The following is a 24,279-nucleotide window of genomic DNA, read 5'->3' on the forward strand; positions in this document are numbered from 1 at the left end:
ATCAAAATTCCAGATTACACAAACAAGAGTTTTACACAAGAGTTCGGGTTGAGGGAAATCATAAGTGTCACGCTTTTTCTTTCTTTCCCTTCTTTACTAAATTTTCTGAAAGTGAAATATTTTACCTCTTGAAACAAAATGCATATAACAATAAATGAATACATTTGTCAATTGATCCCATATATATTTTGTATTTAATGTTAATATCTTCAATTAAGAGAACCAATATAACGTACTATTTGAATGAATATAATGCAAACTATGCAAAGAATATATTTCAGATTTATCCTGAAAGCAGTATGCTTCCCAGTTATATCCCAGATTCATCCGACCAACCAGATACTTTCAAAGTATAATGTTCTTCTCCTCTCCTGTACATTATTTCTCCATACAGCCTCTGAGGAACGAACAGCTCAGTTCTGCCCAACTGCTTATGATTATACAGTCTTAGAGTATATCAGCCTTATCAACAAATGGGCTCATCCTTCCTTTACTCTATCTGTTATGATCCTTCCCTAAACTTGACAAAGTTTTAGTTCATTTCATGTGCTAGTCCCTTGCTGAGGTCAAATACATAGCCCTAATCATTATTCTCGGTGATCTTGGTTGGAGCTCATATCCTTTGTACATGAGTCCCATGTGGTCATTGTTTAGTATAACATTTCTTTATCCTTCATATTCCTACTGTTTGAATAATCACAGTACACAGTAATAATATTAGCTGTTCTTTAAAAAAAAACAATTAAAAATCATCATCAGTTTTTCCTGGTAAAGAAAAACAAAATTTTAATAGAAAATGTTAATAAGAATTTATTTTTATGTAGGTTGTTTTGTGAATTTTTAAAAAAATGGGTGCATGAGGTCAAATACAGAGAGATAAAATAATGAAAAAAATAAAAGAATGTTATCAAATTCCAGTTTAAAATCGAGTCTGCTTAATAGCATCTGATAGACTTTCCCTAAAATTCCCTTTAAAATATTAAGCAGACCCCAAATATTGTTTTATAGACATGTTAACATCCTTCGACCAGAATCAAGAAAATATTTCATCAAATATAAATATGAAGCAGTAGGAATCTGGAAAATCTCTTAGTAGACATCTTATGCTTTAACCTCATAAACAACAGGTGGAAAACAGTGAAATACCCTCGTAGGATTCTCCTGTGTGTGAGAGTGTAGGAAGGGGCTGTCATGCTTCCTGACCGTCTGCTTCCTCGGTTCAAAGTTCCAAACACATTACAGCCCCAAATCTGGCTCTAGTTCTTTTTCCCATTATTGCTATTTTTTTTCAAGTTACACATTGTGTTATTCCCATTTTACCTGATTTTCAATATCCCTTCAGACATGACGTCTTCCATAATATAACAAGACAGTTATGGGACTGTACTTGTGGGACCATCTTGCATTCAGAGAAAACTTGAAGGAAGATTAGAAAGAATATTTTCATCAAAATGATGAGAGACTCTCTGGTGAAACGAGGCATGGCATTATTTCGGAAGGCTGTTCCGGCTACAGCGTAGGGACAATGGAGGAAAGGAGAAGGGGAGGTCAAAGATGCAGGCCGTGTAACAGGTTTAGATTTCACCCTGTCACTGAACGTTGCCAGAACAGGGTGTACCATGGGAATGATAGGCACTGGTTTATGCTCCTGAAAGGGCAGTCTTATTGTAGCATGGAGGAGAGTTCGGAAAGCACCAAAAGTAAAGGAAGGGAGACCGGACAGTAGGTACAATCACAACAAATACCTTGAGTTAATGGTGCTTTATTTGTGTGTATGACGGTATCCCTGCGGGCAGTTATGGTAAGATAGTTATGAAACCAAGTTAGCTTTTAATTGGGATGAAAATGACTTCTTATTGATACTTTTGGCTGGCAGGATTTCCAACACTATATTAGGTGATGATCATATTCTGTTTAGTGAAAGGATTATGGCCAGCATCATAAACCATTCAGAAATGTATTATAATATTAAAATCATTGGCTATTTAAAATATCATTAAAATTGAATTAAAAATTCTTATCTGTCTACAAACTAGCATGTCAAGTCTAAATTACATACTCAATCACTCATTTATTCTCACAGTCATTTTGTGCATGTGCCAGACGCTATTCTACTGTTTCACTGAGTGTTGTTACCATAAGCAAAGAACCTTTTAAAACCCCACAACAAATAGCTGATGGCTATATATAGTTACTTTCCCTATGACTTTTTTTTTTCAGCATAGAAAATAAATTCCATTAGGTTAAGGATATCAAGAAAAGTCTTTCAAGTCTTGGTTAGTGTAAGACATAGAATCCTTTCTCATATATTCTCTAATAACTGAGACGATTAGTGCAATTCTTTCCAGCAGAAAATAGTTGCGGGGGGGAGGGAGAAAGGTTGTTGAAGAGGGAAATGTGGTTATTAGAAGATATTGAGGTTTTTTTATATAAAGAGTTTTGAGGACATATAATAGGGACAAAACTTTACTTAAAATGTTAGTCATTGTGGAGTGCAAAATAGGAGGATTCAGCAAATAAAGAAGGGGACTGAAATGATAGGGGCAGTGAAATACATTTACTTTTCAATCCCCGTTGGTTGACTGGTGCATGCAATAGACCCACTTTGGGCCCATTTCGTGGTACTTTCTTTTTTAAAAAAGATTTTTATTGATTTCAGAGAGGAAGGGAGAAGGAGAAAGAGAAACATCAAGCATGAGAGCATCATCGATTGGCTGCTTCCTGCATGCCCTCTATTGGGGACTGAGCCCGCACCCCGGGCACGTGCCCTGACCAGGAATCAAACCATGACCTCCTGGATCATAGGTCAACACCCAACCATGGAGCCACACCAGCCGAGCTGTGGTACTTTCTTGATAGCAAATATGTAGCCATTCAGCAATTTATCTCTTCACCAAACTCATAAAATACTATCCAGTATTCTAACAGACCCCAATGAATATTCAATAAATGCAAGATGGGGCTAAGTGGAAGCTATATATACAGAAAACCCCCTATTTATGCTATCACAATTTTGCATTTTCTCATTTCCTGAGCCATGAATTTGTCTATGTTGCTAATGTACAGATTTCCTCCCATTTGCTATCATTTTCAGAAACTGTAAAAATATAATCCCATGTTTGCTGTGAAATTACCCTTGAAATGAAAGCTGCTGAAGAGTACATAGCACCTTCTTTAGTAGTACACGCCTCCCCAATGCCTCCTGCCTTCCCATTTGGGTAGAAAATATATTTTTTCTAATCAGCGAACAAGCAGGCATTATTAAACATACTCTATTCTAGGCACTGTGCTGGATACAGAGACAAGGATTCCCGAGACAACAGCTTCCTCCAGAAGGCCATTCGAAGGAGGATTGTTCTGACTCAGGTTGTAAAAGGGTTCCTCTCACTGCTGTGTGACTGTGCTCAGGTGGGTGAGCCAGAGGAGGGAGCAAGAGGGAGGACAGAGAATCCTGTCAATGGCTACTGTGGCAATCCAGAGTTAGGACAGTGGCTTTGGTTAGGCCATTATTAGTGAATATTGTGAGAAGTGGTCAGATTTAAGAAATACCTTAGTGGGGGGGGGGGGATCTATGTTAAAAGGCGTCAACTATGGTAATATGATTCTTTCTCTGTCTGAAAATGAATGGTGATGTGATTTACCGAGGTGGGGAACATTAAGAAAGGGAACTGTTGGGGGAGGAATTAGTAAATCAGAGGTTCGATTGGAGGTGCCTCTTACATATCCACATGGAGATGCTAGGTAGGCAGGGGAGAGGTGGGAGATGAACATCAGCTTTAAATATCATTAGCACGTTAACAGTATTTAAAGCCATGAGACAGGATGAGATCACCAAATGAGTACGTTATATGGAGAAGAGAAGAACGGCAAATTGTCTCACTCCCCACAGCAACCTAGCTCATACCCAATCCTGAGTGATGTTGGCTGCTGGTCACTCCTGGAACTCACAGAGGATCCCAGTTTTTTCTTGCATGGATGTTGCTAGCATCATGCTAGTCTGGGTGTGAGCTGTGCTGCTGTCCCTTCACTGGCCTTTTCTGAGCAAGTACAGAACCTCCTTCCTTCACTCTCTCAACCAAAGGCGCTGGTAACACAGTGTTGGTGTGTTAGGAATACTGACAAAAAAACACTGTTTATCACAGGAAATTATGTTACAGAGAAGGAAAACTTTCCTCTTCTATTTCTACACCCCCAAACTGTGCCTTTCCTAACCCAACAAGGCTTAGATCACACAATTTAGTTTTGTTTTTTTTAGATCACACAATTTAGTTTTGCTTTTTCTTAACTTCCCCATTCCATACAGATTCTTGACACTATCATGGTATGCTTAAAGTTCTAGTAAAATGTTTTCCAAACAAACAACAACAACAAAAAACAACAACCCAGTTTTCATTCTCTAATAAATTCTGCTTGTCCCTAGAATTTGAAAAGTAATTCATTTTTTTAAAAAGTGGCATCTTTCATTTGTCTTTTTTCTAATTATATTCATACTAGAGGCCTGGTGCACGAATTCATGCATGGGTGGGGTCCCTCGGCCTGGCCAGTGATCGGGGCCAATCGGGGCCATCTTGCCCAATCCGGGGGGAGGGACCACAGGAAGCTGGCCGGCTGCGGGAGGTTGGTTGTGGGAGCACACTGACCACCAGGGGGCAGCTCCTGCATTGAGTGTCTGCCCCCTGGTGGTCAGTGCACATCATAGCGACTGGTCGACCAGTTGTTCAATCGACCGGTCATAACAGTCACTTAAGCTTTTATATATATAGATTACATACAAACGACATATCACACTTCTAAGGGGATTCCTAAACGTATTCCTATTCATGCTTAGGTCAGGTACTTGAAAAAGTTCTGCCAGTTGCCTGAGGTAAGTCAAGTTTAGAAAAAGTTATACTATTTAAATATGTCATAAACCAATTATTATACACAGCAGAAGTGAACATATGCTCACCTTTGTAATTGATTATTTTCCTTTTTTACTTTATCATATATTCCTATTATTATTAGTCCCTCCCTTTCACAACAAAAGTGAACTAGCAATAATTGACTGAATTGTAGAAACGGGAATTTGCTGGGAAGCCAGCAACAGACTCTTGGAAACAACCCAGCTTGGGAACTGGGCACACTATGTCTGACCTGAGCTCTTCTCATTCCGAGCTGTGTAGCCCTGAGATGCTCCTCCCACTGACCCTCCATTCTTCACCTGCAAAACAATGACCCTCACCTTGGAGAGTCCTTCTGAGGACAGAGGAAATATTGGTAAATATCTGCTACGTGATAGGCACTAAGTCCTGATGATTTTCCGCCTCCACCTTTTCGTTAGGACTGTAGGAGATGATGGTCTAACCACTGGGGTAGCTGGGCAGAGCCACAGCGCTTTCATTTACACTCTGACCCAGGAAAATGCAGCCGAACGTTCCGTGGGTTGCCCATCTCACTTGTCAGCTCTTAGACTTGACTCCCGTCTGCCATATCAAAGTCACAGGACACCTGCGCTTGGCAGTGAGCCCTGCCCTGTCAGCAGTTCCTGACAGGTGAGACCCACGGGCCCAAGATCAGAAAGCTTGCTTGCTTTGCAGACAGACCCGCCTCACCTGTCAGCTGTCACAGTCACTCTATTTACACTGCTCCGCTCCAGGAAAGGCGGGACCTCAGTCCCGAGAATAACAGCCTGGAGTTCTGAGGTACAAATGAAGTGTTGGCTATTGTTTATTGGATTGTGCGTGGCGTTTCTCAGAATGGGTTTGCTTTCAATGGATGCATGGAGAAACGGCTTCTTCCGTGGCACTTTAGGGTCACACCTGAAGGTTGTGAGGCTGACTGCTTAGCTGCAAAAGTGGGGTTTGTTGCTTAAAAGATCCCCAAATTCATCAGTCTATTCCAGGGAACAGGATAGTCTTGGGGTACGGCTGCTGTGGGAACACAGGGGGCTCCACCTGTCAGCTGCGTTCCCGGCAGTCTTTCCTAGTGTAGAAACCTAGTTCTAACCATGAAATACTGAGCTGCGTGAAATCAGTGGTCTACTCTCAGCATCCAACTGAAAGAGAACATCCTTACGAAACAGAAAGTAATGTTCAAGAGCACACGCTGCCTCCTCAGCACTCAATAAGTATAAGCACCATCTAAATCCTACCAAAACCGTATGCTGTAAGAACTATGGCAATGATATCTCTTCTGCTACTGACATGCATAAACACACACACAAGACATGTCCCCCACACATGTGAACATGTGTGCATGCATGTACATGCACACACAAAGTTTTGCTTATTTGGGATCCAAAAAAAAATCTACTCTCTCAGAAAAGTTCTTTCAAATATCAACTACCTAAAATTAGAAATAAAATAATATCCCCAAATATTAGAGTCACACAGTCAGGAAGACAGAAACAACAATAACAATTTTAAAATGCACAATTTTTATTACACCAGTAATTCAAAAATTGGAGTGCATAAAATAGAACATTGAAGTATCTTCTTCCCTCAGCTACTTCCAGAGATCCCCATGGCTTAGCTTTTTAATGCAGCTTTTTAACTCACACATTGACTCATTGCCTCTTCCCTCATGGAGATTTCACTTCAACCAGAGTTGACTGTTTGTCTAGCTCACCATCATTTCACCAGTGTTGAGCTCAATGTCTGGCATGACTGAGGGACAATGGTGCCTGGGATACGTGTGATGTGATCTACTGGCCACCAGGTTCTCAACAGTCATATGACCTATTGGTCCCCCTTGGGAAGAAGGGAGTATGGAGTAGAGACTATAAAGCCAGAAATGGTCCCTTCAAAATTCCCCAAACGGGCCCCTTGTATGGGAATAAAAGATAAAGGATTCCTCCTTAAAAAACCTACCTGGCAGGACTGGTAAAATGATTAAATGAAGTATACATGGAAAGCTCCTAAATATAACCATCCACATAGTAGGTATTACATAAAATTAGTCCAAAAGTAAGTATAGTCCTTTAACTATTGTGTCTGAACTCCAATGGGAAGAAGTTGCTAGCAATAACTAATTACTAATAATGACTAATTTTCAACAAGTGCTTTAATCAATCCTTATATATCATTGCTATCATTAAGTACCTAACAAGGTTTGTTGGCATAGAACAATGAATTCCTTGAATTAAAAAACAGGCAGTAATTCAATAGAGAAATTTATAGGCAGTGTAGAACCCTTTAAATTGAATTAGATTCTTAAAATAGTACTTACAGTACTCTTGATGTAAGCTTTGTTAAAGCATTAGGGGAGTTAAACAAAGTCTATATTTTTGCATAGGGTGTTTTATGTTCAATGCTGTAATATTTATGTTTGGCACTATTCATTTCATAGGAAAATATAGGCTGTGCATCTTTTATTCACTACGCTGTGTGTCTTTTATTCGCTTGATAGTTCAGACTCACTGATACCCAAGCACCCAGAACCTCATTGTGCTGAGGGTTTAATGCTTAAGTGAGTGGACATGTAAGGGAGAGGGAGAGAGGTGAGTCAAGGTGCTGGATGGATAAGGCCAGGCAGAGTCAAAAAGAAGGAAAAGAGAAAAGTTCATATTAAAGAAATAAAGTTTCTGTGTGGTCACTTTGTTGTCATGTGAGATAAAAACCACACTCATCAAATTGATCATTGGTGTTTAATTTGAACAGAAGTTCTGAGCTATTTAGATTCTAGTCCACTGCCATTTACCAGCACTATTGCTGTAGGGAGAAACTACACTAATGTCAACTCAGTCATGCTGATTTAAAGGATGTATGATGATAAAAAAAACTCTGGGATTCAAAAAGGTTCTTCCATTTTTTTTCCAATCTATCAAGTTGACTCTTTGCTTTAGAATCAGACACTGCTACATAAGGTGCTGCATGTTCATATAATCTTTTTAACAACGAAATGGCATTAACATTCATCATAACAGGTCTTACGCAAGAATTTGCTTTCTTGATCTTAAAATAAATTTATGGGCATGTATATTGGGTTCATTGTATGAATGAGGAATTAAAAGCTCAGAAAACAAGCCAGCTGCCAAAGAACACAGAGAAGGCCGGGTCTAGTTCTCTTAAACGGAGTGGTGGCTACACAGATACAGACAGAATGAGACAGGCCTAGGGTCCAGTCCCCGCAGTGCCCTTCCCCATAACATGTCAGGCTCTGGATTAGACACAGGGACACCAAGAAAGACTAAGTTCCTTACACCTACTTTGCTAATGGCAGCAGCGTCTTTGATGACCCAGTTCTGTGGCACGGGTCATTATTGAGAGTCATTATTGAGAGCTCAGCCAAGAGTCCATTTTTTCTACTCTTAGGATGATTTTGCACCCCATCGAATTCCCTGTAGAGAACTCCTTCCTGCTTAAAGAAGCCGAGTGGATTGGTTCTCTGTTATTGAATTATTGATACTCTTGTGAGTTTAATGGGTTACTGGAATTTGTGAATCAGCCCACATCATTTACACCTTAGTATTCCTTAATATTTTAGACTTTAGACATCATAATTTATGAAAATGTGTACCCTCGCTGTCTGTTTACTGAAGTGGCAGAGGGTTTGACTTCTCTTTAAATTCAAAAAACCTGGCAAAAGATGAGGCTAAATAAATTTTTTAAAATGCAACTGAGCAGCAGATAAGATGGCCACCAATGGTTTATTTGTAGCATGTTTTTCCTTCTTCTTACTTTTCCTCATCCCTTTGTGTGTAGTGAAAAGAGAAAGACCGTGGAAGAGAGTGGAACAGTCATAGAGAACATATTTTAAAAAATAGAATAAAAACAAAGAATAGGAAAAAAAAAAAAAAAAACAAGAGAGCCAATCCACAGAAAGTTTAAATATTGCTTAAAATTATCTCTTGATGTTATTTTAAGACCTACAAATGGATTAGAAAATGAAGGTTTAAACACACTGTTCTAAAGAGATGGTGTCCAAAGAAGTTCTAATTCCTCCCCCACCTTTGGTTAGCAATGAAGTCCAACCACAGTTCGGAGATGTGTCTCTCCCACAACTCCTGCCTTTCTATTTTCACTTATCCTATCTAATAAAGAGGTAATATGAAAATTGATCATCACTCCAACACACAAGATGGCCGCCCCCATGTGGACACAAGATGGCCACCACAAGATGGCCAGCAGGGGAGGGCAGTTAGCGGTGACCAGGCCTGCAGGGGAGGGCAGTTGGGGGTGACCGGCCTGTAGGGGAGGGCAGTTGGGGGGGACAAGGCCTGCAGAAGAGGGCAGTTAGGGGTGATCGGGCCGGCAGGGGAGAGCAGTTAGAGGCAATCGGGTCGGCAGGGGAGCAGTTAGGTGTCGATTAGGCTGGCAGGGGAGTAATTAGGGGGTGATCAGCCTGGCAGGCAGAAGCGGTTAGGGGCAATCAGGCAGGCAAGCAGGCAAGTGGTTGGGAGCCACCAGTCCTGGATTGTAAGAGGGATGTCCGACTGCCCATTTAGGCCCGATCCTAGTGGGGTCCCAGATTGGGGAGTGTGCAGACTGGGCTGAGGGACACCCCCCGCCCCTCTGTGCATGAATTTTGTGCACCAGGCCTCTAGTTTTCATAAGAAGTCTTTAGTGTGTCCTATTAGTTGGAATATTCCCACTAATATCAACCCTTCTTTCTAGCCCTGCCCTTAACCACCCAAAATGTTAAACTTGTTGACTTTTTTCTTATCCCCAAGTTGTCAAGAAACCAAATATTAAAGTAAATCATGTCCAAACTTAAAGTAGCAGTTATTATGACAATATCCCTGAAGAAAGGCCATTTCATCTCATCTGAATAGTTAGCTATGTTAATGCTTTTATTGCGTAATTAATTAAGAAAAAGGAATCCAGGTCAGATGTGAAGAACAGTCAGGTATTCTTCCCTAAAAGCAATTAGCCACTTGGTTTTAACATTTATATTCCTTTAAAACATTATGTTTATTTACATGTGCTCCTCCTCTCCACCTCCCCAATTCATGTGTAAACAGTGATAAAGTGTTAGCCATTTCTGGTGCGTCTGTTAGGAGAATATTTGCTTCTAACAGCTGAAGATGACTGGACCTTCACCTCTACTCAATTTCCTGAAAACAACAGTTGTCAGATGCATAAATATGTCTATATAAATAAAACCTCAGAAATAAGCATATGCAGAGAATCATATGCTCATAATAAAATATCTTACCACAACTCAATTAATTGATGTTTTAGCTTTTTCAAGTTCAAGTAATTGTCAAAGCTCTATTCTGAGGCAGGTTGATATAGTCAGACACATGCAAATACAAGATAACTGGGAGTTCTTGAGTGTTTGGGTATGCTAGAACGAAATAAAATCGTTCTTCTAGACCGGAAGCAGGAGCTACAAACTCAAAAGCCTACAGGGGCCTGGCAGATGGCGGAAATGAGTGAAGTAGTGAAGAACAGCGGTCAGCTAAAGAGCCTGTAGTCCTCCCCAAAGGCAGTCCGGTCACTAAGTATGAGCAAAGCTTTTCTATCAAAAGAGGCAATCTCCGTTTTCTAGTTTTTTCTATTTTTTTAAGAGAAGCCAGACAGCTTTTTTTTTTTTTTTTTTCAAGGAAATCTCTTATTTTTAAATGTTGGACACTAGCTCAATGAACAAACAACAAAAACTCAAGCAAAATCCTGGCCAAACAAAAGGTATATGCAGGCTCTGGTGTCTCCTTTTAGGTAAACTTGTTTTAGGCAGCGAGGCCAGTTTCAGCTTCTTCCCTAAAGTTCAACATTTATATTCATTTATTTATATATTTACACGTGAGCAAGTTATTTTTTTTCTAATGTTTTCCAAGTGCTGAAGTTAAATTAGGTAGGAAATTCCTTCGAGCTAAATCATCTTAGATCAGTGTCTGCTAGTTAAGATACTGACAGTTCTGTTAGGTTGTGGAAGAGGGAGGGAAGCCAGAAAAAAATATTTCCTTGTAGAAATTGTTGTTAAGCAGCACTAGGGTCACCATCCCATAGAAATATCTGCAATGTGAGTATGTGAAGCACAGAGTCTATTCTTGTATTATTCTTTATTAATTATTGTATTATTTTTCATATGAACAACTGTAAACCTACTTTTGTCCCACCCTGTATATCTGCTTGATTCAACAAGTTGAAGGGATTAAGAAGTACAAATTAGTGTTACAAAATAGTCACAAAGATGTAAAGTTCAGCATAGAGAATACAGTCAATAATCTATAATAATAAAAGTGTAATATGCTAATTAGACCAGACATCCTTCCAGACAACCTTCCGGACGAAGCCAGGGCTGCAAGGGAAGCCCAGGTCCCGGGTGCCAGAGGGAAGCCGGTGCTGGCAGCTGGGGGAAGGAAGGTCTACTCTTGTACGAATTTCGTGCATCGGGCCTCTAGTATTGTAATGACTATGTATGGTGGCAGGTGGGTCCTTGAAATACGAGGGGAAATGCTTTGTAAAGTTTATGACTGTCTATCCACTATGCTGTAAACCTGAAACTAAAACAAAATATTTTTAATGCAAATTGTAATAAAAAAAATAAATTAGAAAAAAGGGGAATTCCTAGATTCTACTGAATCAGAGTCTTTGAGGAAGGGCCCAGAGAGATGCTTTTCAATAAAGCACCCCATGTGACTCTTGTTCTTTTTAAAACACGAGAAGGCATTATGTAGTTGAACCCCGTGAAAACAGCCTGGGAGGCCCAAAAGCTTGGACTTTTGTCATTTGCAGGAGTCAAGCACACTGTGAACAGATGTGGGCTGAGACTTGGACTCCTCTGAAAGGGCACAGCTATTCGGAGTCTGAGCTTTCAAGACAGAAAGACTTGAACTCAAATCCTCGCTTTGCCACTTACTTACTGTTGAATCTTGAGGTTACTAGATCGCTATGAGCCTGTTTCCTCCTGTGTAAGGTGTGGGTACTAATGATAGCTACCTCAGAGGGTTTGGGGGTGCTTAAAGGAGAGCCTGATGCAGGTAAAGTACAAAGTATGACACCTGGAATAGAAGGATCGCCCAGTAAATGGCTGTCATTTTCATCAATCACCGCTGTCCTCTGCTCTCAGGAAAGCACTGGAAGTATTCAACTAATAAAGCATTTCTTGAAAACATCTAACAGTGAAGCTGTGGAAGGGTTACTTGCTCAGTGGGACAATAACTAGAAAATAGATTTTTGACCTAAAATTGGGGTGCCATGAAATTTGCTATCCAACCGGGCCTTTTTTGTCCAAGACAAATGCTAAAGCCAGCGGACTGCCTAGACGACAGATGAAAATTGGGATCTTCCCAGGAAAATCAGGAGACTCTACAGCTTAGCCTGTTTATAGTCCAACCTCCAACCTGCAAAGAGCCTGTCTTTGAAATGGAAAATCCCAACATGGCACAGTCTGTATCTTCCGCTGGTATCTAAAAAAATGATCCCTGGATTCCCCCCAATTGGAGAATAAACCAGCGCTAATATTATTCTTTTCAATTTTGCATTAAATAAACTATTTCATTGTTTAGCAGATTGCATTTGCCAGGTGAAGTTACGTTATAGATTTGTCACCTAGGCATAACAGATACGACAATGGATAAAAATTACAAAAATTGATGGCTAGCAGGCCATAATTTCATTTCCGTTGTTGTAGGGTGACGTATGGTGCAATGGAGAACCGTAAACAAGGACAGTTTAAATGACTCGGATGCTCAGCCTGGTGCCGTCACCAGCTGGCTGTGTGATCACAGGGAAATCACTAAGCTCTACTGGGTTACCCGGCTCCATCAGCTGCAAAATGAGAAAATGCCACCTGCCCTAAGTTCCTCAGAGACTGGTAATAAGATCAAATGAGAATGTCAGAGTACGTGCTTTGAAAAAGTATGACAAAAGAACGCACTTCCAGTAAAAGATGGAGCCCCACTTCCTGAGCAGAAAGCACCCATATCTCTTCTTAAGCTAACAAATGGTATTGAAAGAGGGTAGGTATAATTATAACAAAGCTCAAAAGACCTGGTCTCGTGGGCTTCATTTTCCTCATGGCAGATGATTAATCACCAGGTTTTTGACTTCCCCCTTTTCTGGCTGGCCACCCTAGGGTCGCAGCCACTTTTCAAATCCATCTTTGGGCTTTGCAGCTATTCAGAGCAAAAAGCCTTCCCTGGTGTTAGGTCATGCCAGAGCTAAACCCAGGACCCCCATTAGCCTAATTGACAGCATGACTTTCCCCTGGGGAGGAGAGTAATCATCTAGCTATTTATCTTGTCTGGAGGTTGATCAGCACGGTGCTTAGGCAGAGACGTTTAAATAGAAAGATGAGGTTAAGGCACATTTGCCAAGGCTAGGTGACATTAAAGCCAGGTTGGGGGTCAGAAGAGTGAAAGGGGAGCATCTGGGTTTGTGGTCCTCTCTGTTGCTGTTTCATGTCTCAAGTGGCCTTGGAGTAAGTGGCTGCTCGGGAGGCCACTAAAGAACATCTCTTTGTAATTGGGAGCAGGCTGGAGCTGCGTGGCCACCACTATCCACGGAGCTGCGGCCCGGAGGCGGCTAGACTGCTGCTTTTCTGCAAGGCGGGAGAGGCCCATTAGGATGGAGAAGGGGTGGTGTCGTTCTGCAACAAGATGTGTACAAATGTATGCCTCCTATTGAACCCCGTGCAACAGCTTCCAAAGTTAATTAAAAGCTAATTTTCTAATGAGGTGGCAACACTGGCAACATGTCATCAGTGTGACAGTGGCAGCCAGCAGCCGGTGAGGGACCAGGCAAACCTCCCTCCCTCTTACAGAATGGAACATCCCACCTGCATCTATTAATTAGCCTCCAGCGGTATCGCTTTAGTATTAGACACCAGTATAGACTGTCATAGAAATCATAAATTGCTTTAAACGGTGTTGCCAAAATATTGTTGCTACTTATTTTGCAGCGAGACTCTTTCCAGCTATAACCTCACAGGCAATCAAATGCATTCCGGGAAATATTAAATCCAGGCGGCAGTGCCGTGTGACATGAGCTTTTTAATCCTCTGGGCAATTATTAATTAAGCCAGAATTGCAATGAGCTTTAGTAAATAGAAAGTGTCCTAAATGAACTACACCTATGTTGGTTTATGCCTCTTATTTTGATTTCAAACACACAGTCCAAGTAAGATGACTCATGGTCATTATCCTAACGATGTGGCTCTCCTGGCCATAGCCAGAATGTGCCAGACACCTGTGGCCATTCCTTGGCATTCTCCACAAGAGGTGTATAATTATGTTATTCAAGCAGATACTGACAATTACAAATCCTATATAATAAAAGCCTAATTTGTTAAGTGTCCGGTTGGCCAGTTGACCATTGAACCAATCAAAGCATAATATGCTAATGATTTGCTAAGGCCACTCAACCACTCGCTTTGGTGTGCACTGACCACCAGGGGGCAGACGCTCTGTCCAGTAGGTGAGCTTGCTGCTGGGGTCTGGCCGATGGGGAATGAGTGAGATGGGCCAGACATGCCCTAAAGCCCTCCCGCATCCCTCCCCGGCTGACCAACCTCCAGGGTCCCTCCCTGGATCCAATCATGCACTTGTGGGGTCCCTCAGCCTGGCCTATGCCCTCTCGCAATCCAAGACCCATTGGGGGATGTCAGAGAGCCGGTTTAGGCCTGATCCTCAGGCCAGGCAGAGGGACCCCACTGGTGCACGAATTTGTGCACCGAGCCTCTAGTCTATAATAATAAAAGTGTAATATGCTAATTAGACTGGACGTCCTTCCGGACGACCTTCCAGACAAAGCCAGGGCTGCGAGGGAAGCCCGAGTCCTGGGTGCCAGAGGGACGCCGGTGTCGGCAGCCGGGGGAAGGAAAGGCTACTCTTGCACGAATTTCATGCATTGGGCCTCTAGTAAATAAATAAATAATATAATTTCCATAGAAACTCCAGGATTCTGGCTATTTAAGATATAGCTTATTTGTTAAATTATTTCAATAAGTACTTTGAAGACATATTTAGGGTCTCTATGATAATCTAATAAATGGAATCATTTTTACATAGTCATTGAGTAGTAAGCAGCAGTTAGGAAGATTCACTTTGAATGTGCTGCTTCTGTAGGAAGCTTCTTGTTAGCAGCTCAATAGGAGAGTAAATTTTTATTATGTGCACATCCTCTTAGAAAATAGTATAGAGTTAGGTCTTTTCAGTTACCTCGTCTTTATGTTTGCTTTTCTCTCTTTTGTTCTCAAACTCATTTTCTCTCTCTCTCACAGTCTCTCTTTGAGCTTCTCTCTCCTCCTCTCGTTCACTTCTTATTCTCTGTTTCTTTTATCTGTTCATTGTTTCTCTTTCCGTCACTGCTGCTCTCTTGTGCTCTCACATGCTAGTGCTCTCTAGAGTTCTCTGAGGGTTATAATATGGTCTATATCGTTATGTTTATGTTGTTACCAGTTCATGGAAACTTCAAGAAATGCCCCTCATTGGCCAATACTGAGTCACATATTCATATTAAAATCATTCACCAGGAAAGGGAATGAAACCATATGACTACATTGGATTATATGATCCATTCCCTGGGACTGGGACTGGGGCTGGGGCTGGCCTGACTTTCCCTGAAGCAATGGCTGTGTGGATGTCAGGACACCTAAACAGATCTCCGGTTCTGTTAGAAAGGAGAAAGGAGAAAATGGCTGCTGAGTCAGCAACAATAGCATCTGCTAATGAGGATCATAAGCAATATTCAGAGCATGGCAGAGAGAGTAGAACAGGTTCTGAATAAAACAGTTCATGGGAATTGTTCCCAGAAGAATACAATGACTGAAGCTGTGTTGGTGACGGTTGTGAGGTTGTAGAGAAAAGAAGCTCTCATTCACTGCTGGTGGGAATGTCAACTGGTATCACCATGGTGAAAAAGAGTATGTAGGCTCCTCAAAAAATTAAGAACAGTTATCACATGACCCCTTCTTCTTTGTATACACCCCCAAATTTTGAAAACATTTATTCACAAACACATATATACCCCTATGCTAATTGCAGCATTATTCATAATAGCCAAGGCATGGAAACAACCAAAGTGCCCTTCGATAGATGATTGAATAAAGAAGATATAGCAGGTATATACAAAGACTACTCAGCCATAAGAAAAAATGAAATACTGCCATTTGTGGCAACATGAATGGATCTTGAGAGTATTATGCTAAGCGAATAAGTCAAAGTTACGAACCATATGATTTCACTCGTATGTGGGATGTAAAACGGAAAGCAGCAAATGAACAAACAAGAAAAACAAACAAAAACCCATAGACACAGATAACAGCATGGTGGTTACCAGAGGGGAAGGAGGGGAAGGTGTAGTAAAGGGAAAAGGGGATCAAATATATGGTGACAGAAGAAGATTAGATTTCTGGTAGTGGACACACAATGCAATATACAGATCATGTGTCATAGAACTGTAAACTTGAAACCTTATAATCTGATTAACCAATTCATCTCAATACATTTAATTTAAAAAAATAGAAATAAAGTCACTGAACTTAAATTAAATGTGAATGTGTAGGGGAGGGATGTCCAGAGCTTCCATCAGATTCCCATAGTTTGCTCATTCAAAATGTTCTAGAACCATCTCTTTAGAAGTTGCATATGTCCCCAAAGGAAACTTTCTAATACATTTCAATGTTAAAGGGATTCTTGAAGGAGAAAATGTAGCAGAGATTTCTACAAAATGCCATCAGGGAGACTTAGCTCCTAAAGAACTGAGGTTAGTGAAAATCGTTGAGGACAAATATTAAAAAGGTTCACTTACTTATATTTCAAATAATAGCCAGGAAGGTCCAGGTTTGCTGTTGCTCAGGTCTGACTGTAGAATACGGACAGATGACAAGTTGATGACAGACGTAATGAAAATCCGACTTGTTTTCCTGCCTGGGTTGCCCAGTGATCTTCAGATGGGAAAGGTAGGACAAATGCTGGGAAGAGGAAGTGGAAGCCAGGAGTCAATAAAGACTGGAAGAATTCCTCTCCGAATCAATTGCACCTGTCTCTTAGCTTTCAAATATTATCTGGAACTCAAAGTAAACGTAATATCAGTTCAATAGTCTAGCTTGGATCTCCTTACAAGATTATGAAGATTTGAAATTTTGGAAGACTGGAGGTGAGCAAATTTAGCTCTGATATTCTAAAACAGGTCAGAGAACTTGACTGAAGTCAAGAAGCTGAAATGGGCTGTTTAGCTCGAGAACACTTAAAGTGAAGCCAACCTACTTCAGGCTCATTTTCTTGGAAACTAGTGTTTCTCAAACAAAAGGTTAGGAAAATGCAGTAAACATACTGCATACCATGATATGTTTAATGAGTTCCCTATTTAGGAACATTTATTTTTTTCTAGAGTAAAATACAACACAACTTTACAGAGGTTAAATATGAAAACTGGAAAAGTAAACGGAAGTGGTATCACCTACTCAAATCATGTCTTGCTGAAAGCAAACAGATTTAGAAGCGAAATCGGCCTGGTCCAAAGACTGGCTCTAGGGTCAGACCTTTTTATTTTTGGAAACCCAGATCTATTATTTCTAGACGATGGCCTTGAAAAAGTCCCTTTACTTTTCTAAGCCTCCGTTTTGATGTAAAATGGGAAAAACAGTATCATGTACCTCCAGGGATTCTGTGAGAAAGAAAATGATATACATAAACGGTTCACCCGTGAGCCTAGGCTGGCACAGTACTCAGCAAATGGTAGCTTTTGTTGCTTTTATTATTCCGAGCTAATTAAATGTAATGGTTTTGGTAGTTGCAAGCCCAAGGGATGCTCAAGGGAAAGGGGCCAATATAATGGCATAATAAATTTTAAAACTGTTAAAGGAATTATCATATGAGGAATATTAGTAATCAGTCTAATAAGCTCTAATCTCACATGTTAATATTAATGCTCCATTAAAATATAATTAATAATCATTACTGTTAATTTTATTTCAGAGTGAGGTTTGCCAAGATACTCAGAGAACTGTGGAGTCATGCATAATAAATGTCTAAAACATTATAAAAATGTGAAATAACAGTATTGATATACATATAAATGGCTCGGTGAAAGTAACTAAAGATAACTACTGTGATCTGCATATTTGTAATTGTGTTTCTATACGATAGCATCCAGTTATTTAGAGCTGTGAGAAGATGTCTACTTCTAAGTGAAACTGTGCCATACCCATCACTCACTGAGATGCTTTGTTAAGTACAGTATTTAAAACAGGCCAGGACTTCATTTGCTCAGTCCTTAATTTGGGAGTGTGCTAGGCAATTCTGGAAGTTGCTAACTAAATGACCTTTTCATCGTGACTATACTATGTCATTGTCATATTAGTACATTCTCCTTTATTTATTCTCCATTCAGTTTATTTCTTGACTTTCAGCTATATTATCTATGCAGAGCTGTGGTGTTTGTGAAAGGGATAGCTGAAGTGCTCTGGAAGGAAGGGAAAATGCCACTCCAGTTGAGTCTTGAACCCTCCAGTTCTATAGATCTTGGAGTGGGTTAGAAAGAATCTGGAGAATAGGGACAGCTTATTAAAGGACAAGAAGAAAGACACAAGTGAACACTGGGGAATGAATGAGTTTAATTAGATTGGGACAAGGGTTTCATGCAGATTAAAGACTACGGAGTACTCAGAGAACTATGGATTGAGCTCCGAGGAACACCCAGGAGGCTGCAAAGAATCAGGAGAAGTGAAGGAGGATAACATGGTGTGACTGAGCCACGAGAATAAAGGGTGTCAAGCAGAAGATAGCTTCCAACAGTGCCAAATGCTACCAATCAGCAAAGTCAAGACTGAAAATTGTCCATTGCATTGGACAGTTAGGAGATTCTTAGTCATCTCAGCTAGTTCAGAGCTGGTGGTGATGTGAGGTTGTAAGTCGAACGCAATGAGGAGTAAAGAAATGGAAGTGAAAAGGAGAGTGAGTGAATACAGATGAACCTTAAGAGAGATGCATTGGGTTATGAAGAGAAGGCAGAAAGGGTAACAGGAAGGGCCTGGAAGACGTCTGCAGAAGGCAAGTGAAAGTGCAGAGGTGAAGAGGCCAAGATGTGAAGCCAACAGCTAGTCCCTGGGCTAGAAGGGAGGAAAGAGGAACAGTGTTGGACAGCCAGGCTTCCACATAAAGATGTGCCATTGACTGGAGCAGAAGACACTGGAGAACAAAGATAATCGAGAAAGCAGGTATTGAACTCTTCTTTAGACAGTCTCCCCCTGAGGTCCCTTTGACTCTTCTTTTGTAGATCAATGGTCTCCAAAGTGGAGTTGTGCAGCTTAAGACGTTAGAGATCGTTGTTCGTTGACTGGGATACCCTGCAGTTTATGTGCACGTGTTGCATGTGGCTAATTGAATGACAACTAGAATATAATACTTGGTAATAAGATTAGAATGACAATAAAAATGTATTTATGACTTAGAAATACAGAGGTTATCTTGCAGTGCAGTACCAAAAGAGGGACAAACATAAAAAAGATTCCAAATTTGCTCACATTTTATTGAAACATTTTCTTCTCTTGCATTACAGGAAGCTATGCTCAGTGTATTTTCCTTTTCCTATCTACTTTCCTAAGCCCTCTTCCCTAGAGGTTCCTCTTTTTGCAGATTTCTTAACATCGGCAGGCCCAAGGACTTTTCCAAAGACCTCTCCTTTCCTCTGTTTTCACTCATTCCCTAGATCTCTTCAAATTTTCTGACTGAAAATGTCACTCCATATGACTCCAAAATTTGTATTTTTAGCATGAACTTTTCCTCCTAAACTCAAATCTCAGGTATTCAAACACGTATTCAACATCTCCACTTTAATCATCTCACAAATATATATATATATGAAATATATTTTTATTGATCTCAGAGAGGAAGGGAGAGGGAGAGATAGAAACATCAATGATGAGAGGGAATCATTGATCAGCTGCCTCCTGTATGCCCCCTACTGGGGATCAAGCCCGCAACCCGGGCATGTGCCCTGACTGGGAATCAAACTCTGACCTCCTGGTTCATAGGTCAACACTCAACCACTGAGCCATGCCAGCTGGGTCCACAAATATATATATTTTTAACTTATTACATGCCAGGCACTAGGTTTAGCATTTGTGATACGTTACAAAGTAAAAATCTCTGCTCGTTTGAACCCTATATTCCAGTAGAGGGAGGCTGAAAATGGATAATATGCATAACAGCTAAGTAAAATACATATGCACAATGTTCAAAAGTAAGAAGTGTTAAGTAGTGAATTAAGACTATAGCAAGTGGCTTGTGAGTGCTGGGGTAGGACAGGTGGCATCGGGTTGCAATTTTAAATGGAGAAGGTGACATCGGAGTAAAGATTAGGAAGAAGTGAAAGAGTCACAGAGGTAGTCAGGGCAAAAGTCAAGCAGGTCTGAAGAAATCGAAAATAGTCTGAATTGTGCTGTGGTTGAGCAACTAGGATGAGTGGGGACTCTTATTCTCTGCCTCCCTTCCTTCTTTTTTTTCAGTAGCACCTCTCACCACCTGACATACTATGTGTATATATCTGCATTGTTTTCATGTTTATTTCATGTCTGCTTACTCATTCCTCCAGAATGTGAGCTCTGTGTTGACAGAGATTTTATTAGTTTTAATTCACTACTATATTTCCAGGTGCTAAAAAATAGCCTGTATATAGTAGAAGTACAATAAATACTTGTTGAGTGAATATGTATGCATTTTTTGGTTAAAATAGCAAAAACTTGGGTATTACTGTAGTCACAAGCCATTGAGGCCTAAGAACAAATTGCATATTTTTAAAATATGAATGTATCATAAAGTTCAGAAGGCTAAAAGCAAAATAACAAATATGTAAACATTATTAGGGAATATTTCTGGATACCATGATTTGGATTGAATTTTTAATTATTTTTTGTATTTTTTTAAATCCTCACCTGAGAATATGCTTTTATTGATTTGAGAAAGAAGTGAAAGGGAGAGAGGGAAAGAGGGAGAAAGAGAGAGAGAGAAACACTGATGTGAGAAAAATCAATTGGTTGCCTTCAGGAGGTGCCTGCAGCAGGGATTGAACCTGAAACCTGGGTATGTACCCTGACTGGGAATCGAACTTGCAACCTTTTGGTGTACGGGACAACACTCCAACCAACTGAGCCACCCAGCCAGAACTTATAGTTTGTATCTATATATATAAAAGCCTCAGCGACCAAAGGACTGGTTAACTGGTTGCTATGATACGCACTGACCACCAGGGGGCAGACACTCAACGCAGGAGCTGCCCCCTGGTGGTCAGTGCGCTTTCATGGCGGGAGTGCCACTCAGCTGACTGACAGGCACCAGACACCGGGCTCATGGCTGGCAAGCACAGCCGTGGGGACACAAGCCTCTCCCGCCTCCACGGCAGCACTACCAAGTGGCAGTGGTGGCAGGCGTAGCGGGGCCGGGATGAGCCAGAGCTGCACAGCGCCCAGCCCGGGCTCCTCCCTGGCTGCCTGCTGCTTCACGCACTACTACGTCCCTCTTGGGATGTCGGACTGCCCGTTTTGGCCCAATCCCAGCTACGGGGATTGGGCCGAAACTGGGAGTCCGACATCCTCCGAGGGGTCCCGGATTGTGAGAGGGTGCAGGCCAGGCTGAGGGACCCCATCGGTGCACGAATCCATGCAACGGGCCTCTAGTTTTTTCTATAATAAACATACAATTATATGTTAAAACTACATTTCTGCATTTGAACTTTTTTTGAAACAGAGTGGGTAAGTGCATTATTAAGGCTTTGCGTTGGAATCATTGTAATTGTGGCTCAGTAAAATAAAATTGTGGTATACCTCCACGAGCTACAATTTAATGAACCTGGAGCCTCATTTCGAGGACCAAAGAAGTCTGGGAAACATGGAGCTCAATAATGCTGTTTTGTTTCATTAAAAGTCCTCCAGGTCTGTGTGGAAATAGATGTGACTTGTCCCTGACAGATGATAAAAGGCCGCAGACATCATTAGTGTCCATCACATGACTCCTGACACCTACTGGAGAGGCCTCTGTTTGCTCATGATCAGAGGTAAAATCTTCCCAGATTGATCTGAAATTACTTCTTTAGTGTTCAGATCTAGCCATGAAGCCAAGCGTGGCTTTCTATTTCTACCTTAAAAACCTTCTTGTGAGGTTTTTAAATGATGTCAGCTCCGCTTTTCACAACGTTTCCAGGGGGTCACCATGTTCCAAGCAGAGGGCTCAGGGAATAGTTTATTAGAATTTTTTTAAAAAGCGCCACCTCTTGATCTGCTCATTACCAGGAACAACCTGATGCCAGGCAATTGATGATGATGAAAACATGAAAAAGCTACAGGTTGTAGCTTTTGGAGGGGCTCCTACATACAGTTAGATTTCAAGGCTTCTGCTGTTAAATGTTTCTAAATATTTAATCGTTTCTTTACTTTCTTGACTTGTGTATGGTAGCACAGCAAAACTCACAGGAATTAGTATCAATAGTACATTCTGGGTTTTCTAGACTTGCATTTTTTAAAATTTTGTAATAAAATTATGTATATTAGAAAACAAATGAATTGCTGAAATTTAAGAGACTTTTGAATGTTTTTAATCCCACTTTGTAAATATGAATCTCATGTTATCCTAGTAGGTACAGGTCGGGCACACCAATGAAGACCCGCCTTGTCACATTCCATAGAACAGCAGCAGACGCAATTTGTTACAAGCGGACGGATAGTTGAACACTAAAATGGACGATAAACTGGAATGAAATTAGATATTGAAATATATTTCTTTCAGGCTTACCATGAAATTTCCGATTTACACAAACGATGGCACTGAAAGAAGAAAAAAATGCCGTGCTCAGATGGGTGTCCGTGAGAACAGAACTTTACACACGCTGTAGCCTTTACAGTCACCATTTACTTGGTTGGCCCAAATATTTACAGTTCATTGTTATGACTGCCAAAACTGGCAACTACAGGATTGTTGTCTCAATTAGGACAGTAAACAGACTGTCTCTTTTTTCTTTAATGAAAAAAATCTAAAATGTAATACTTCACAGTTTAACATGTTTATTCATTCAAACGAGCTAAAAAATAATGGTGTGACATCTGTTCGAGAGGCACTGGTACCTCAAATTTTGGCTGCCTCCCCACCAAATTGGTTGTTGTTTTTAAAAAATAAAGAATAGAGGGAGGTGCTGTCATCAAAAAATCTTCTGGCATTTAAAGTATCTTATTTTTCTAGAAATAAGGATCTCAAGTCTGTTGCTGGTGATAAAAAAAAAAAAAAATTAACAAGGAGGCAAATGCAGAATACAGCAGCAGTTCCATGTTTTTCCCATGAATTTACTGACTCACTGTGGGTATTTCCACACTGCTGCAGTTATTTAAGTGACTCCCTCTGTTCCCTCTGTATTTACCTGTATAAGCTAAACCCTGTATAAAATAGTAAGAACGCGTATGTAGGTACTGAATGCATCTGTCACAGTTGTTTGTTTACTGTGGGTTGTAGTGAATCCAGGTGTGGTGTTCATGGAACAAACTCTAGCAAACAGCGTTCTACAGAGGCGCGTGGGAGCCAGTCAGATAGAAGGCAGTGCTGCTGAGGGCGAACGAAGGGTAGAAATCTGCCCAGAGAAGCCTCAGGTAAGTGTCAACTAACGGTTGGTAAAAAGAAAACGAACTTATTTCAGATAGTCTCTGGCTTGACAACCTTCTAGTAAGAAAGAAAAAAAAAACACATTAAAATTTAAAATTTACGTGTATAGAAGTTTACTTTTGAAGTTTATTTATCTAAAGCATAATTTGCACTACTGAATTATCATTAACTATATATTTAGAATCTGGAAAATATAGTCCTTTCGCATTCATATAAATATAAACATCATACTGGAAATTTAGCTTTACTTTCATTAGGAATGGAGATGCATACTAAGTTACATTGAAAACATTTGAGTATGGTTTTTCACAATACTGAGATAAAAACAACGTATTTGGTTTCCTAGAAAAGAGCAATTTGTCTTTTCCACAGTAAATGTAATGCTGGTTTCTTGATATTAAAGAGAACCAGGATGAAAATATATATACGACCCAATTCAACCAATGACCATAAATGCTAAGTGTTAAGAGTTGATGAATATTGTAATTTTTACGTTTTATTTATTAGGTGCAAATAAGTTTGATCATCCAATACATACAAAAACTGTGCCAGACTCTGAGAGGGCTAAAACATATTAACTGAAATTTTAACATGCATTTATTAAACACGCGTAGATCATTATATTACTGAAATTATAAAAATGAATAGGAACATAGTACCAGTATCTTACAGTCATTGGTTGGGATGGGAGTACTCCTTCCATCTTTACGAAATATTGAAAAGATAGAAAATCTTCAAGTGTTTTGCCACCTTAAAACAGTAACAAACCC

General features: G+C 40.4%; 1 protein-coding gene across 2 annotated transcripts in view; it reads right to left on the reverse strand.

Annotated features, from left to right (window-relative positions):
• Nucleotides 1–23,615: 23,615 nt before the first annotated feature.
• Nucleotides 23,616–24,279, reverse strand: part of TRIQK (triple QxxK/R motif containing) — a 42,601-nt gene continuing 41,937 nt past the window's right edge. For both annotated transcript variants that reach the window (XM_080646378.1, XM_080646377.1), the window contains one exon: nt 23,616–24,241. The gene's annotated coding sequence lies outside the window, so the exon portion shown is untranslated. The remainder of the gene's footprint in view (nt 24,242–24,279) is intronic.

This window comes from Plecotus auritus (genome assembly GCF_963455305.1).
Source record: "Plecotus auritus genome assembly, chromosome: 11".
Taxonomy (NCBI): Eukaryota; Metazoa; Chordata; class Mammalia; order Chiroptera; family Vespertilionidae; genus Plecotus; species Plecotus auritus.